This window comes from Lepisosteus platostomus, chromosome 10, assembly GCF_059453375.1.
Source record: "Lepisosteus platostomus isolate fLepPlt1 chromosome 10, fLepPlt1.hap1, whole genome shotgun sequence".
Taxonomy (NCBI): Eukaryota; Metazoa; Chordata; class Actinopteri; order Semionotiformes; family Lepisosteidae; genus Lepisosteus; species Lepisosteus platostomus.
In genome coordinates this window covers 20,191,973-20,207,200 of record NC_142620.1, presented here as the reverse complement: position 1 = coordinate 20,207,200, position 15,228 = coordinate 20,191,973, and the positions used below count along the sequence as shown (strand labels likewise).

At 41.6% G+C, this 15,228-nt stretch overlaps 2 long non-coding RNA genes across 3 annotated transcripts; both read right to left on the bottom strand.

Annotated features, from left to right (window-relative positions):
• Positions 1-1,070: 1,070 nt before the first annotated feature.
• Positions 1,071-3,798, bottom strand: LOC148653549 (uncharacterized). Its single transcript, XR_015941696.1, has 3 exons — positions 3,515-3,798; positions 2,003-3,014; positions 1,071-1,386 (listed from the first exon to the last, which is right to left on the bottom strand). It is a non-coding gene; the product is annotated as an uncharacterized LOC148653549 (long non-coding RNA).
• Positions 3,799-8,235: 4,437 nt separating this feature from the next.
• LOC148653548 (uncharacterized) lies at positions 8,236-14,336 on the bottom strand. 2 transcript variants are annotated; one of them, XR_015941695.1, is made up of 4 exons: positions 14,011-14,336; positions 13,570-13,726; positions 9,026-10,206; positions 8,236-8,557 (listed from the first exon to the last, which is right to left on the bottom strand). It is a non-coding gene; the product is annotated as an uncharacterized LOC148653548 (long non-coding RNA). The 2 variants fall into 2 exon arrangements; XR_015941694.1 differs by lacking the exons at positions 13,570-13,726; positions 14,011-14,336 and adding an exon at positions 11,198-11,384.
• Between the last annotated feature and the right edge of the window lie 892 nt (positions 14,337-15,228).

The following is a 15,228-nucleotide window of genomic DNA, read 5'->3' as shown; positions in this document are numbered from 1 at the left end:
GCTGTGATACTGACAGTATCACACCTGAAAAAATCCACATCTTTGGCCTATGACTTTTTATTTTCAATGTTTCTAGAAGGTTTTATAAATAAGGCCAGGTGATGGAGGAACTTCCAACACAGGAAAGACCCGAGGCAGGGGGCTGTCTTTGAAGCGACACAGGTTGGCACTAGGTGTGACATGGAGACTGCTCCTCTGTGATGATGATCCCTGTCTTGTTGTATATATCAAATACACTTTGTGCTTTGCTCTGGTACTGTATATAGTATAGAGCCTAGAGTGAACAATGGGCAAGAGATAAACACAATTCGCATCAGTTATTGTCTTGGCACGAGGTAGATAGTGCCACACTAATACATCAGAACCCTACAATCCAAAGATTCTATGCCATCACACAGAAGGTTACTGCTAATGGCCAAGAGCTCAAGTGTCTCTCAAGCCAGGATTGAAATTTTCCCTAGGAGAGATCTGAACACGATGCCGCCAGGCGATGCACCATTGTGTCAGGGCTCAAAGAAAATTGTTATTTCCAAAAATGTCAAAACGTGGAGCGATGCAGTGCATATGTGCATCACTGGTATTACTTTCCATGTGGTGGTGCTATATTACTTTAGAAGGTAAAAGATATTTTTACAGATCTGCCTGTTATGTATTAAAGAAAGCTGGCTGTTGCTTCTCAATGTGCCTCAAGTTCAGATGTAACTCATCTCATTTGCACAGAATACACCTCTGCATAAGGTCAATCTGTCTTACAAAACAAGCCTCTGAAGTAGTACCATAAATATAATAATTTGCCAATTCATTCTGTTTCCACTGCTGGCTCAAAACCAGGAGACACCTGAAAGAAGGTGTTACTGAAAGAATTACTGATTTAATGTGTTTCACTCACTGTGGACATAGAAACTCCACAAAGATATCATCCCAGGGATTGAACCCAGCACCCCAGCAGTGTTAAACACTGTGCCACCATGCCACCCTTTAATAACATTAATTTTATTAAAATGAGCTGAACTGCTCCTGTGGAAGACAAGGCTCAGGGAAGGACTGCAGGTGTGGTTTTTGTACTGATAGTCAATGTGTGTCAGGCACTGTGGGCACTCCCAGCACAGAAATACACCGCAGAGTCATCCACTGCCAAAGCTGTAGACTCCAGAGTGAAATGGGACCAGTTCTGCCTGCTTGAGCTGAACTGGTCCACTGTGGGGGGCTCTACAGTCCCAGGAGCAGAAGAGAAAAACAGAGGCTTCAGCAAACTAGAGCTGTGCTGCCTGAACCAGTAGATTGAAGGGCTAGAAGATCCGGTCACCTCACAGTTTAGCTTTAAAGAACTTCCCTGTCTTTCAAACATTACTGTAGGATACTGCCAAACTGTCACAGACACAGCACCTGGAAGGAAAAAAAGGACAGCTGATTCAAATAACAGGGTAGAGATCAGCAAAAGTCTATCTCTTACACCATTATCCTAAAATTAATACTTTTACAATCCTTCCATCCATTATTAGAAAGCCACATATTACTGGTGAGAGTCGTGGCGACCCAGAGCCTGTTCCAGAGGCCCAGAGTACAAGGTGGGACTGCACGCTGCATGGAAAAACAGCCTATTGCACTGCTCAGAAAGAAAATGTTGATTACATTCTTACAGAAAAGAAAGTGCATATGCTGAAAATGTAATTAATTGGTTAAAGAGCAGAGATTCTACAAAAATATACTGGTTTTGCTCTTCCAACATGCATTGAAATGTCTGATTACCATGTAGCCTTTTTCACTGACAAACAATCACAAATATTAAATAATGTCTGAAGCTGCTACTCTTATATGGAAAAACTGTTGTTTTTACAAGGGAGATAAATTGTGGACAACCAATGAAGAGCAGATTAAAAATTAATAAGAAATATTCTTGATAATTCACACTTGTTTTACTTTTTTATTATGGTTATTTTTTCAAACTGATGGAATCGAAGCTACCAGCAAAAACAAAGCTTCTGTGATTGTTACAACTCACCCCTGACCAGCAGCAGCAGGTGGAAGAGACGCATGATGCCTTGCTGCCACACGAAGGACTTGTCTCTCAGCTCTGAGTCAGAGTCTGTGTCTGCTGGGAGCTCCAGAGGAGGATCAGGAAGAGAGCTGGTGTGACAGAACAAGGTGTGATCACCTCTGGGGAAGAGCTGGTGGGTGTCAGAGAGCCTGAGGCCACCTCACGCCTGAACATCAGCCTCCTTTTCACCCAGCTGTGACCTCGCTGCTGAGAGTACCTGTAGAGACACCTGGCGATGGAGAAGGAAAATTAACTCATGGCTTTGTACAAAGAAACTCCTTGTGCATGAAAGTCTTGATTTTAAAAACAGATGAATTTAAAAACAGGCTTAAGGCAGCAGTAAAAAAGCTTTCCACAGGAACATGAAAAATGCTCTCAAATGTCCTTCTCAATTCAATGTGAATTATTGGATCAGTTTTCTGAGAGAAACAGGTCATAATAATGAGTTCAGTCAACTACCTGTTGCTAAGTTCTCCTTCTCCCATGAATCATTTCACTAAGTAAAAATAAATAAATTGTATTGTGCTAACAAAAACAGCAGAGACTGACTATTGAGTTATTGAAGACTATTCTCTCTTTTGTATCTGCAGTGCTTCTGAATTAATGATGGTTTATCTCTGAGCTTGTAGAAGGACTGCAGGTGTGGTTTTTGTACTGACAGTCAATGTGTTTCAGGCACTGTGAGTGCTTCCAGCACAGAAATACACTGCAGAGTCATCCACTGTCAAGGCTGTAGACTCCAGAATGAAGTGGGAGCCATTGGGTCTGGTTGCACTGAAATGCCCCTGTGTGGGGGGATCTACATTACCAGAAGCAACAGAATAAAACAGAGGATTCAGATCACTATGGCTCTGCTGCTTGAACCAGTAGATTGAAGGACTAGCTGACCCTGTCACCTCACAGTTTATTTTTAAAGTACTGCCTTGTATTCCAAATTCTATTGTAGGATACTGCCGTACAGTCACAGAAACAGCCCCTGGAAGAAAGAAAAAAAGCAATTACTTAAAATAACAGGTTGGGGATTAGTCAGGGAAGACATTCCTCCTTAAAAGCTGTCTCAGGATTCACATTACTTGATTTCACGCACAGTTCATTTGAATTGCATTGTTATGCAAATAATTGAGTCAGTGCAAATGCTTGAAAAGTTTTTCCTGACATGGCGATTCCAAAATCTCAATGCTTGAGTCTGATTCAGATAGTCCTACCTCTCTTTAGGTACTATTAGAAATCTATCTTGTTTTAGAGCCTACTGTCTTCTGCTTGATTTGTTTTTAGAATTATTTATAAATTATTATTTAGATGTATTTTTTAAATATAGGGAATAAATAGAGTTCTGTACCAAACCTTAGAAATAAGTACCGCTCAGCATGTTTCTCAAAAAGCTAAATCTGTTTGGTCTTAATATTTGCCAAGTGTCTTCTAAAACTGTAATGAGCACTGTCAATATGTATGAATAGAATCACTGTAACAGCTCACCCCTGACCAGCAGCAGCAGGAGAAAGAGACCCATGATGCCTTGCTGCCACACGAAGGACTTGTCTCTCAGCTCTGAGTCAGAGTCTGTGTCTGCTGGGAGCTCCAGAGGAGGATCAGGAAGAGAGCTGGTGTGACATAACAAGGTGTGATCACCTCTGGGGAAGAGCAAGAGGTCGTCAAAGACCTCACACCTGAACATCCGCCTCCTTTTCACCCAGCTGTGACATCGCTGCTGAGAGGACCTGCAGAGACACCTGGAGATGGAGAAGGAAAATGCACTCATGACTTTGTAGAGATACTGTTTTCACTGTGAAGCTGTTTTTCAAGCCAGATCTCACTAGACGAATGGCTTGATGCACCTAATCTCACCCTAATGTTTCCAATTTTAAATGTACTGGAGTTTATTAATAATTATGTGTTAGCTGGCATGCTTTTTAACAAGCAGACATTTCAGGTGTGCATACATTACCCACCCACTCAGTAAGATTATTATTAATGTATTGTCTTGGCTGATAATTTCAAATCAGTATACAATGGTTTAATTTCCATGTCAATTTATGTACCAATGTGTTCTTTGCGGGAGCAATCTGGGTTCAGTTCTGTGTTTTGGGGTGCAGTGTTCCCACCCAACACATTCTGGCCAGGAACCACTGGATAACTGAAAGATTTGAAAAACTGATTATTTTCCCAAACCATTTTTTAAAGAAAAGATCATTTCACTTCTCTTTAACCTTCTCATATTCTTTCTTGTACGTTTGTACCTTCTTTTAGAAAATGTTGGAGATCATAATTTTTCAAACCTCCCCAGCTGCAAAACAACGGTGCAGTTAAGACTGAGAACAGCAGGTACTTCTTTATGCAAAGGGCTGTGGGAATCAGATTGTTGAAGCCCATGAAGGACAACAACACAGGATTCATGGACAATCAATTTCTAGCAATGAGCAGAAATGAGCCAATAGCCATCTCTCATTTGTTATCTTTCTTTTGCTCTTATGTTACATCTTGGGAGAAATAAAATTAATAAGCATATGTCCTCTAATAAGTTATTGGGCTCAGCAAGTCCCAAAATGCAACTTTAAACTTTTAGGATACCTTTAAGAAATACTTTTCCGCTGGAATTCACCATGTACTGTAAATGCATTATGCTTAAAAACATTGTAACGCCATGACTGTCTTCTAGCTGACATGCTCCTATATTAACAACGGTGAAAGATAAGGCTCAGGGAAGGACTGCAGGTGTGGTTTTTGTGCTGATAGTCAATGTGTGTCAGGCACTGTGGGCACTCCCAGCACAGAAATACACCGCAGAGTCATCCACTGCCAAAGCTGTAGACTCCAGAGTGAAATGGGAGCTGTTGTGTCTGCTTCCTCTAAACCGGTCTAGTCTGATGGGATCTACATGTCCAGTACCAATAGAATAAAAAAGCAACTTCAGCTCATGTTCAGGGCCTTGCCTGTACCAGTACATATTGGGATTGCTGTGGTCTGTAATGGAGCAGGTTATGTTCATTGGAGAGCCAGACCTATGAACCAATGAAAGAGGAAACTGATGCACAGACATAGCATCCACACCTGAAAGAGAGAAATTATACGCTTTCACTTACCCCACCTTACAGACATGTAGACAGTATACAGTGTAGAGCTTAAATCAGAATTCTACATTAAAATATCTTGTACTGCAGAAAAAATAACATGAAATCATCATCTTAATAACATTCTAGAATATTATTCCTAAAAAGTAAAAAAAGAGCGAGGAATGGCAAGGATTCTTAAGTCCAAGATATCAATTGTTGCATTTGTCTGAGACTTGTAGAGCTAGAAAGAAACACAAGGAATTTAGTTGATCATTTCTAACAGTGTAAACTCAATTTTGTAAGATGGAGGGTCTATGACCCTAGCCAGCGAGTTGGCATCAGTCCACTCACTCTTCAGCAGCAGCAGCACCAGCACACAGTGTGACAGCATGGTCCTCCAGTCAGGTGTGTGTGAGCTCAAGGAGCAGAGCAGAAATACTCGTTCGGGTCACTGAGCACTGAGCACCCAAACTCCACCCCTGACACCCAGCCCTCCCAACCATACTTCACTCTGCAACTATTGTTTGAGTACCAGTAACTGTCATCTCAGAGCATTCCTATGTTTGTTTCAAACTATTGCTTGAAAAAGTACTCCTTAGCTGATCTGTGATCTCTTATATTTTTAAATGAAAACCTTCTGCAGATTTTTTTTTAATTATTGCTTTACTTTTTCAGTTATGCTCAATTCCAGGTTAATTCCAATGTTTCAAAGCATAGGGGTGTCCCGGACACTGCAGTCAGGATAGACACAGCAGTCATTGCCGAACAATGAAAAAAAATCAGTAATGGTATTTGAACAGATATTGCAATGTACAACGAAAACTGCCACTGGATTTTTAGGAACCCCACCCCCCTTATTCTTCAATGAAGAGTAACTTAGACAGCATCATCGTGCCCAGCTCCAGGAGCCAGCTGTATGCTCCTGTGAGGTTTTTGTTCGGGGGCCCTGTGTGCCTCAGTCACTGTGTCTACTCCAGGCACAGTAATACACTGCAGTGTGGTTCACTCTCAGGCTGTCTGTGTGCAGGCTGAGGAACAGGTCTTCTTTTCTCTCTGGTATAAAGTCTTTCACCGGAGAGTCATCAAACATCCCCTTGCCCCTGGAGCAAAAGAGGAACTCCATCTCTCCACTGCCATGCTGTCTGTACCAGTAGAGATCTGGGTTGGAGGTCCCACTGAGAGTACAGCTCATCTCGGCTTTCTCTTCTGGTAACTTGGCAATGTAGCGTGGGCTCTGCTCAATCACAGTCTGTGCTGAAATACCTGGGGAAAAATAACTATTGGTCTCTGTAGAAACAGCCAGACTGAATTTACCATGGAAAAACAAGAGCTGATTAGACTGAATGAGCATTTACTAGAAAGACGAGCAGTAAAATTAATATTGTTGTTTCCTCCAAAATGTCATGATCCCCTCTTTTGCATAAGGGCCAAAAAAAAACATTAGGAACATTGTCTCAGATTTAACTGAAATACACCTTAGGCATTCTTCAAACATTTACTTCTGTTGTATTTCTGAACATTTTTTACTTCAAACATGAATTGTTTGTTTTGCACTAATGCCCTCCACCTGCTCTTAAAAAGTATGTTTAAGGTAAGAAATATAGAACATGTCATTTGTCATATCTCTGCTAATATTATTTTATACCACATTTTCATGCTTAAAATTGTGTTTGTTTTTTTTTTCAGAAAACAGTGAAAACATTTTCTGGTTTCAAAAGCTTAGAAAACCACCCTTGTAAGGTTTACCAATACAGACACATAACTTGGAAAATCCTTAAAAGCCTCATCTGTGTAACAAAGCCTAACTAAATCACTTAATCTTCAGGTGTTCAAAGTCCTGTTAGGAGCTACAGTACTCCTAACTGCACCCCAGCTGAAACCCTGCGACCTGTGACCCCGCCAGCGAGTTGCTGTCAGTCCACTCACTCCTCAGCAGCAGCAGCAGCACCAGCAAACAGTGTGACAGCATGGTTCTCCAGTCAGGTGTGTGTGAGCTCAGTGCTGACAGCAGCAGGGCACTGTGGAGCTCAGGGAGGGAGTCCAGACCTGTATGAGCTCAGAGCTTTTCCCCTCTGCTCTGTCCACACCCCTCGCGATGAAGGAGGAGACCTGGCCCTCTCCAATGCTTCATCGGTTGATGACTCATTACATAGTTCCTAGACAGTTCAATCTTCAATCTTGTAATGTACCCAGAAGATGTGAGAAGATCACTGGCTGATATGCCTAAAAAAGCTGCACAGTGAGAGTCACTTGTAACGAGTGCAGAAATTAAATACAACAAAACATAAAACTACAGTTAATATATTAATTTATGTCTAAATCTGGTACAAATTGATATTGGTATTCATGCACATATATATTTTAATGTATGTGTATTTTTAATATTTCACCAAGAATGTACTTTCCCAGTATCCTTTCCTTCATTTTCTAGACACTTCATCTAACACAGGGTCACAGGGCCTATCCTGGCAAGCACCAGGTGCAAAACAGAAAACACTCTTGATGGGATACCACACACACACACATTCACACCAGGGCCAATTTTCCCAGAAACTAATTAATGTTTGACTGCTGCAAACGTTAATGCAAACTCTAACTAATTTGCATTAAAATGAATTATGTTTATGAGGGTGACACAGTGGTAAGCATTACTGCCTCACAGCACTGGGGCCCTGGATTCAATTCCAGACCTGGGGTGCTGTCTGCACGGAGTTTGGACATTCTCTCCTTGTTTGTATGTGTTTCCTCTGGGTGTTCCAGTTTTCTTCTGCAGTCCAAAGACATACCGGTAAGTTAATTAGCTTCTGTGAAAGCTGGCCCTGGGGATGCGTGTTTGTATCTGTCTGCCATGCAGTGGACTGGTGTCCTGTTCAGGGTATCCCCTACCTTGCACTTGGTTGCCAGGATAACCTCTGGCTCTCCTGGAATAGGATGAATAAATAGATGGATGAATAGGGTGTAACATTTAAATAAACTTTCAAACACAGCTGTATGATTCATATACTTGTTGATTTTGGGTTTGTGGTTTTGAAGTTCAGTTAATTGAAATAAGGGAAGTGCCTCATTATATTTTGTACCTCACACAAACTCGGGACAGTCTGCCAGCTCCAGGAGCCAGCTGTAAGCTCCTGTGAGGTTTTTGTTCAGGGGCCATGTGTGCCTCAGTCACTGTGTCTACTCCAGGCACAGTAATACACTGCGGTGTGGTTCACTCTCAGGCTGTCTGTGCGCAGGCTGAGGAACAGGTCTTCTTTTCTCTCTGGTATAAAGTCTTTCACCGGAGAGTCATCAAACATCCCCTTGCTCCTGGAGAGAAAGAGGAACTCCATCTCTCCACTGCCATGCTGTCTGTACCAGTAGAGATAGGGACTGGAGGTCCCACTGAGAGTACAGCTCATCTCGGCTTTCTCTTCTGGTAACTTGGCAATGTAGCGTGGGCTCTGCTCAATTACAGTCTGCGCTAAGAAACCTGGGAAAAAGAAACCTGTTAGCAGGGTAGAAAACAGTGAGCTTGAAATTACCATGAAGCAAAATGATCTAACCTCTATGCAAAATTCCCTACTGCAATCATTTTTTTAAATGTAAATTAAATTGAACATGTACAGTATAAGTGTATTTCTTTTCTGTTCATTTTCTTGTAGTAACATTGATTATCCCTACATTTGCACACACACTGTATGAAAACAATTTCTTCCAGATACTGATGAGCATGTTTTTCCTCTTTTGAAAAGCTTAGAAAACCACTCTGTAAGAATTATCAATAGGGACACTAACAATACAGCAGCTTGGAATGTTGCATTTAAATCCTAACTAAATCACTGTATTTTAATCTTCAGGTGTTCAAAGTCCTGTTAGGAGCTACAGTACTCCTGACTGCACCCCAGCTGAAACCGTGCGGCCTGTGACCCCTCCGGCGAGTTGCTGTCGGTCCACTCACTCCTCAGCAGCAGCAGCAGCAGCAGCACCAGCACACAGTGTGACAGCATGGTCCTCCAGACAGGTGTGTGTGAACTCAGCGCTGACAGCAGCAGGGCGCTGTGGAGCTCAGGGAGGGAGTCTAGACCTGTATGAGCTCAGAGCTCTTCCTCTCTGCTCTGTCCACACCCCTCACGATGAAGGAGGAGACTTGGCTCTCTCCAGTGTTTCATCGATTGTCTTGCCTGTGATGGCCTTGTTAATGAAATCATTTCCACTTAGCAGCGCAGGGGGACTTATTTCTACAACAGATGCACTGTCCATACAGAGAGGCGATATGAAGAATTTTAAATGTAAAAGTTGATCTCACACACACACATCATTTACATTTAAATATTTTAGGACACACAATCACATTGTTTTCACTTATACTGTATATATATTTAAATACTGTGTCAAAAATGTTTCTCAGATACCTTTTAATATTGCAATTCAGTTCTGAAAGATCTACAATGTATTCCTTAGTTTTATTTAGATTTAAAATCTAGTTGGGCAGTGCTGACACCCATCTGGCAAGTAGGTGTTTTGTTCGCATTGAAAGTAAATATCCTGTTTTACAAATTATGGGTAACATTCTTACAAAACCACTACTGACTGCTATCTGGTTGAACATCATGTGAATATTATTTATGGCTCTTACAATGCGGATGAAAAGGACAGTGAAATGTTAGTCACTGACTATAGTGGAGTGCAACATATTTAAACTTCTGTTTTATGGCAGTGCTTTCATTTTTACATCTTGCAATATTACTACTTCAAGGCTGATGACAGTCTGCCAGCTCCAGGAGCCAGTTGTAAGCTCCTATGAGGTTTTTGTTCAGGGGCCCTGTGTGCCTCAGTCACTGTGTCTACTCCAGGCACAGTAATACACTGCAGTGTGGTTCACTCTCAGGCTGTCTGTGCGCAGGCTGAGGAACAGGTCTTCTTTTCTCTCTGGTATAAAGTCTTTCACCGGAGAGTCATCAAACATCCCCTTGCTCCTGGAGAGAAAGAGGAACTCCATCTCTCCACTGCCATGCTGTCTGTACCAGTAGAGGAAGGGGGTGGAGGTCCCACTGAGCGTACAGCTCATCTCAGCTTTCTCTCCTGGTAACTTGGCAATGTAGCGTGGGCTCTGCTCAATTACAGTTTCTGTTGAAATACCTGAAAAAGAGATGTAAAGCCAACAGCTTGTTTGACAGACAATTCTTCCTGAAAAATTAGAGTCTTGAGAATGTGCACAAAAAAGATGGGCTTTCCATGAAAAACATTGATTATTTCCAGATGTAATTGGAGCACATAGTCTCTTTACAATTATTTATTGTGCTAAATGGCAACCATGGCTTTGTCTCCCAGCTGTCACATGCTGCGTTTCGCCTTCAAAGTAAAAGAAAACATGGCAAAAGACAATTTAAGATTTTTCTTAAAGAACCAGCTAAAGCAAAATGACATTCTTATAAAAGCCCCTTCAAGGGGCTATGTCACCATTGTGCTCAAAACAGAGCTCTCCAGAGGTTTCTGTGGTGGGGCTCCATTTGTGAGAACAGCCATGTGCAGTGTATGAGCAGTAGTAGACTCCACTGTTATCCTGAACAAGAGCCTTTGTTTCCAGACTTTAGGTACTTCCATTCAGTTGTCTGGCTTAAAAGGTGGGTCCCCATGTGTGCCTGGTCCAATGGCCAGAACCTGGAACTCGAGTTCTGATCTAGAGTTCTGCCTATACTACAACATTTGAGGGTTGCTGAAATTTTCCACACTGCACATCAAACTGGCTTGAGATCCAGCAGGCTGTGCAATGGAGGAGGGAGACTGAAGGACAGACTAGAGAATCGCACCTGGACCTGACGAGGTGATTTAACAGAACTTCCACAGCAGAAACACCAGGAGCTCAAAAATGGACAAAGGGAGACAAAACACAGCTTAGTGTGTCACTGCAAAAAATAAATTGAAAGAAAATTAAGAGACTGAGACAGGAACAACAAAAGTCCACCAGGAAAACACATCTGAAGAAAAAGTGGTAAAGAGTCAGGAATTCCATTCAAATGTGACACAAAATAAAAAAACAAATGAAATGAAATGAGATGAGCACAAAGATTAATAAAAGGAGATAAAGTTAGCTTCCTACCACTTACAATGAACTTGAACTTGAACTTACAATGCATAAATACCGAAAGGAGGAGTAAAATGAATGTCATGGTCCTCTTCTTGAGAGCCTAGAAGAACAGCGCTTCTGTAAGTCTGCTCTGCCCTAAGCAAGATAGCAGCTCCACGCCTCCTTTCAGGGCTGGGCCCAGATAGGCAAAACACTCAGACTCTGAAAGCTGTGCAGGACAAGCAATGAACAGTGTTCGATTCCAGGCAGCTGTCTCGCTCAAACCAAGAGAGGTAATCTCACAGGGCTGCAGCAGGCTGACTCTCACTGGTTGTGAGTGAAGGTGAAACTGGGCTGGATCACATCTACAATTTTCCATCTAGTGCAGATTGTGCATGATTCTTATTCTTTACATTTCAAGTTCAAGTTTATTGTCGTTATACTCATATACAAGTATATGGTATAACTAAATGGTATTTAGCTAGCTCTCAGATGGTAAGATGTACAAAAACAACAACAATACAATTGTATAAGAAAAGATAGACAGAGACAACAGGCAATGTGTAAAACACCATCAGATGTGCAAAATCAAACATCAACAGAATGAAATAAGGGATAGAAAATTATGGGGAGTGAGCTTCTTGACATGTGAGGTAGAGGTAGATTTCAATGTGTGTTTGAGTTTTGATAAAGAGAGAAGGCACTGTGAGGGTTCAGATCGTAGGGGACAGAGGCTGGGAGTTTAATAGTTTGATAGTGCGGGGGTAAAAACTGTCTCTGAGTCTAGTAGTCTGGGCCCGAATGCTCCGGTACCGTTTTCCAGATGGTGGTACCGTTTTCCAGATCATCTCTAGTTTATTTAATTGAACAAATCACTTCTTTACTTGATCACAGTTAACTTTTTGCAGGTTTTCAGAAATTTGCTGGATACCTTTCAAGTCTGCAGGACTGGGGCTCTCTAGGACCAATGCTGGAAACTCCTGACATAGATGGACAGATAAACTGAGAGAACAGAACGAAATAACTACATGAGGGCATTCTGTGGGTAATAAAGAGAAGCAGTGTAATTCTATAATATTAACTGCTCATTTCTAAAATGTAACATTTAAACTGGTAAAGGTTTTTGCTAATGTTGGAGATCCCCAGATATTTGTCACTAGGCTAGAAGCAGAACTAAACAAAGGACAAAACAGCATCAAGGCAATAATCGAAACAAAGTTAGACTGCCCTGATGAGTCCCAATGGAAAACTAGTCTGCATCTGTTACAAGTCTGGGCAGTTTATTTATGTGGCTATCAATAAAGATAATAGTATCTCCTTCAATTGAACTCCTTCAATTTCCATGAATTGTTCCATAAACTGTAAATATAAATACTGTATAAGTAAAATGTCAGCCCTTAGAAAGTGACCTGGACTCAGTTCATCATGTACTCCCTCAGTTGTTATAACTGAGGTAAAGAAACACTGTACTGTATATTTAGAAAGAAAATGTTGAAGATTTATCGCTGGCACTCAAGATTCCTCCTCCAAAGTTGTTTTGCCTGTTAATTGAACTTACATTTCAATCGAAGTATCAGTTTTTTTAATGTAATTTTGCTTTAAATCACACCTTTTCAGGGTGAAAACACTGTCAGAGAACTTTGTCAAGTGAAGGTGCATCATAGAACAATGAGGACCCGAGGGAAGAATGGAACCTACCCACCAGTGCTCAAAAATGGTAACTAGGATCTACACAACAGGAAAACAATCACTCGTTCTCAAAGTTTGATTAATTAATAATTTAACAACCTCACTAAATTCAACAGTATATGTGTTCAATAACAGTGTTCATCCTATAGTACATGTGGTGTTAATAAAGCAAGGTTACTTTACCAACCCCTGTAAAAACACAATGGCAGTGAACATATACAGTGTGATCTGCAACGTAAAGTGACTGGTCTGAACTTTTTATTACAGACTTTAAGCCTCACCAGTGTCTGGTGACTGTCTGTTAACTGCCTTCTGTAGGCCTCTTTATGGCCTGAATTGCTGACAACATTAGAATGGCAGTAAACCAGGAGTCTGATTTCTATTAAGCTACAAATGTGAGGATTTTGAGACGTCATTTCTTAAAGGATCTCAGAGTCTATATCTATATCATATCTATCTATGAAGGCAAAACAAAGAAAATCATATGGACATGCTACTGGGGTTATTTTTTAAGTTTGCACAACAAGCACTGCCCTCTGCTGTTCAACTGATAGAACTGTCCAAGAGGTTTTTGAATTGAGGCTCCGTGGCTCTGTAGTGCTGTGTCTAAACTGCTAGCGCAGTAATAGACAGCGGAGTCATTGAGCTGAAGGGCTGTCAGTGTCAGTAAGAAGTTCTTTCTGTCAGGTCTGCTGGCTGACAGTCTCTTGTCCTCAGACTCATTCTTAGCTTCCATCCCTTCATACCTGGAGAAGAGCAGCAGCCTCAGACCCTCCTTGGGATCCTGCCTGTACCAGTACATGTACTCATCAGTCGCGTTCTGTTTGCACACCAGATGAACAGCTTCACCACTGTGTCCTACTGTAAACTTCTCCTGCCACACAGATGTCCTTGCCAAAGTGTCTGGAAGAAAAGAAGAACTAATTTAGGAGCCTGGTAACATGTCCGCGCTTCATGCATGCATATGTTTTTCAGCATATGGCACATACGTGAGAATGTTCATATTGGATCTGTTTTCCTTTTTTTTTTTCATTTCTGTAAAACTGTACACTTCTTGTGTTTGCTGCCCAAAGGAAAACATTACAAATTATCTCAGTTTTTGTAGGGTTAGAATCTGCTGTATCTTGTGTCATTGTCAAGACAAATGTTTAACCCCGAAGCTGCGCAACAACAGGTACGCTACTTACGAGCCAGCGAGAGGAACAGAGAGGCGACAAACAGGAGCATGATGAACTGCAGTGAGGAGGCACAGAAGGAGTCGGTTCAGTGTTGTGTCTCAGGGTGGAGAGCTCTCCCTGCTGGGCACCAGTGCCTTGTAGGATATCAGTCACTTTGGCTAATGTTTGTTGGGGGTTGTGACGCAGTTGTAGTCTGATGACGACTGTCTCACAAATAACACTGTGGACACATCACAGTGGACAAAATATGCTGAAAACTTTTTCTAAGTTAAACGTATTCCATTGACACATACTATAAACAGATTGGAATGACAGGACAACAGCCAAGTCCATTTGTTCTGAGAACCAGGAGAGAAGGATAATATATTGAATAACACTTTCAAAGTCCACTAAAAAACTTGTCACGTGCAATACTTTAACTACACAACGTCATTTTGGTAGGTGTCCAGAGTGACATGTGACACTTTTCACAGGCGAACATTGGGTGACATTTTTCACTTCCCAAGCAATGGTGTGTATAATGTGTATGCAGACAGGCCATTGGTGTAAAAGGGAAGGACACTGGTGTTATTTAATCTACATTAGGAAGTGCAAAATAGTAGGGGCAGTCCTTTTCATCATTTCACCTTTCCCTTGACCAGAACACTTGATGGAAGCTGAGCCATTCTATTCACAAACATTGTTACCTTGAATAGATTAAATCTGCACTTATGCCCTTCAGAAGCCATTGTAAATTTGACAGCCCGCACTTGATGGAGAATTTACACTCAACTGAAGACTGATATCAGGTGCTGAGTGTGGTTTGACAGACTGAGTGATGTCTATTCCATACAGGAAAACTTGCTCTGAAATGTTAGCCTCTGCTGAAGCTCCAAGATTTCAGTAGCCCATGCTTGATGCAGTTGACTACAGTTCTGAACTGAGGCTCAGGTGGCTAGATCTCTGTCAGTGGCTGTGGAACGTTTTCACTCTGAAGTCTGCTAGATGTCAGTCTCTTGACCTTGGACTCATGCTCAGCTTTCAGTCCTTTCTGCCTGGATAAGAACAGCAGGCCACAGGCCCTCTCTGTAACAGTGACTGCACCAACTGGTGTACTTATTATTATCCATTTGACATGAATTACTTCTCCCAGCAAACCTATCTCACAGCTGAGAAAAGATCACTTTATTGGCCATATACAATTTCTAGCATTAGGAATTCATCTTTTTACATACCCCACCTTGCTCT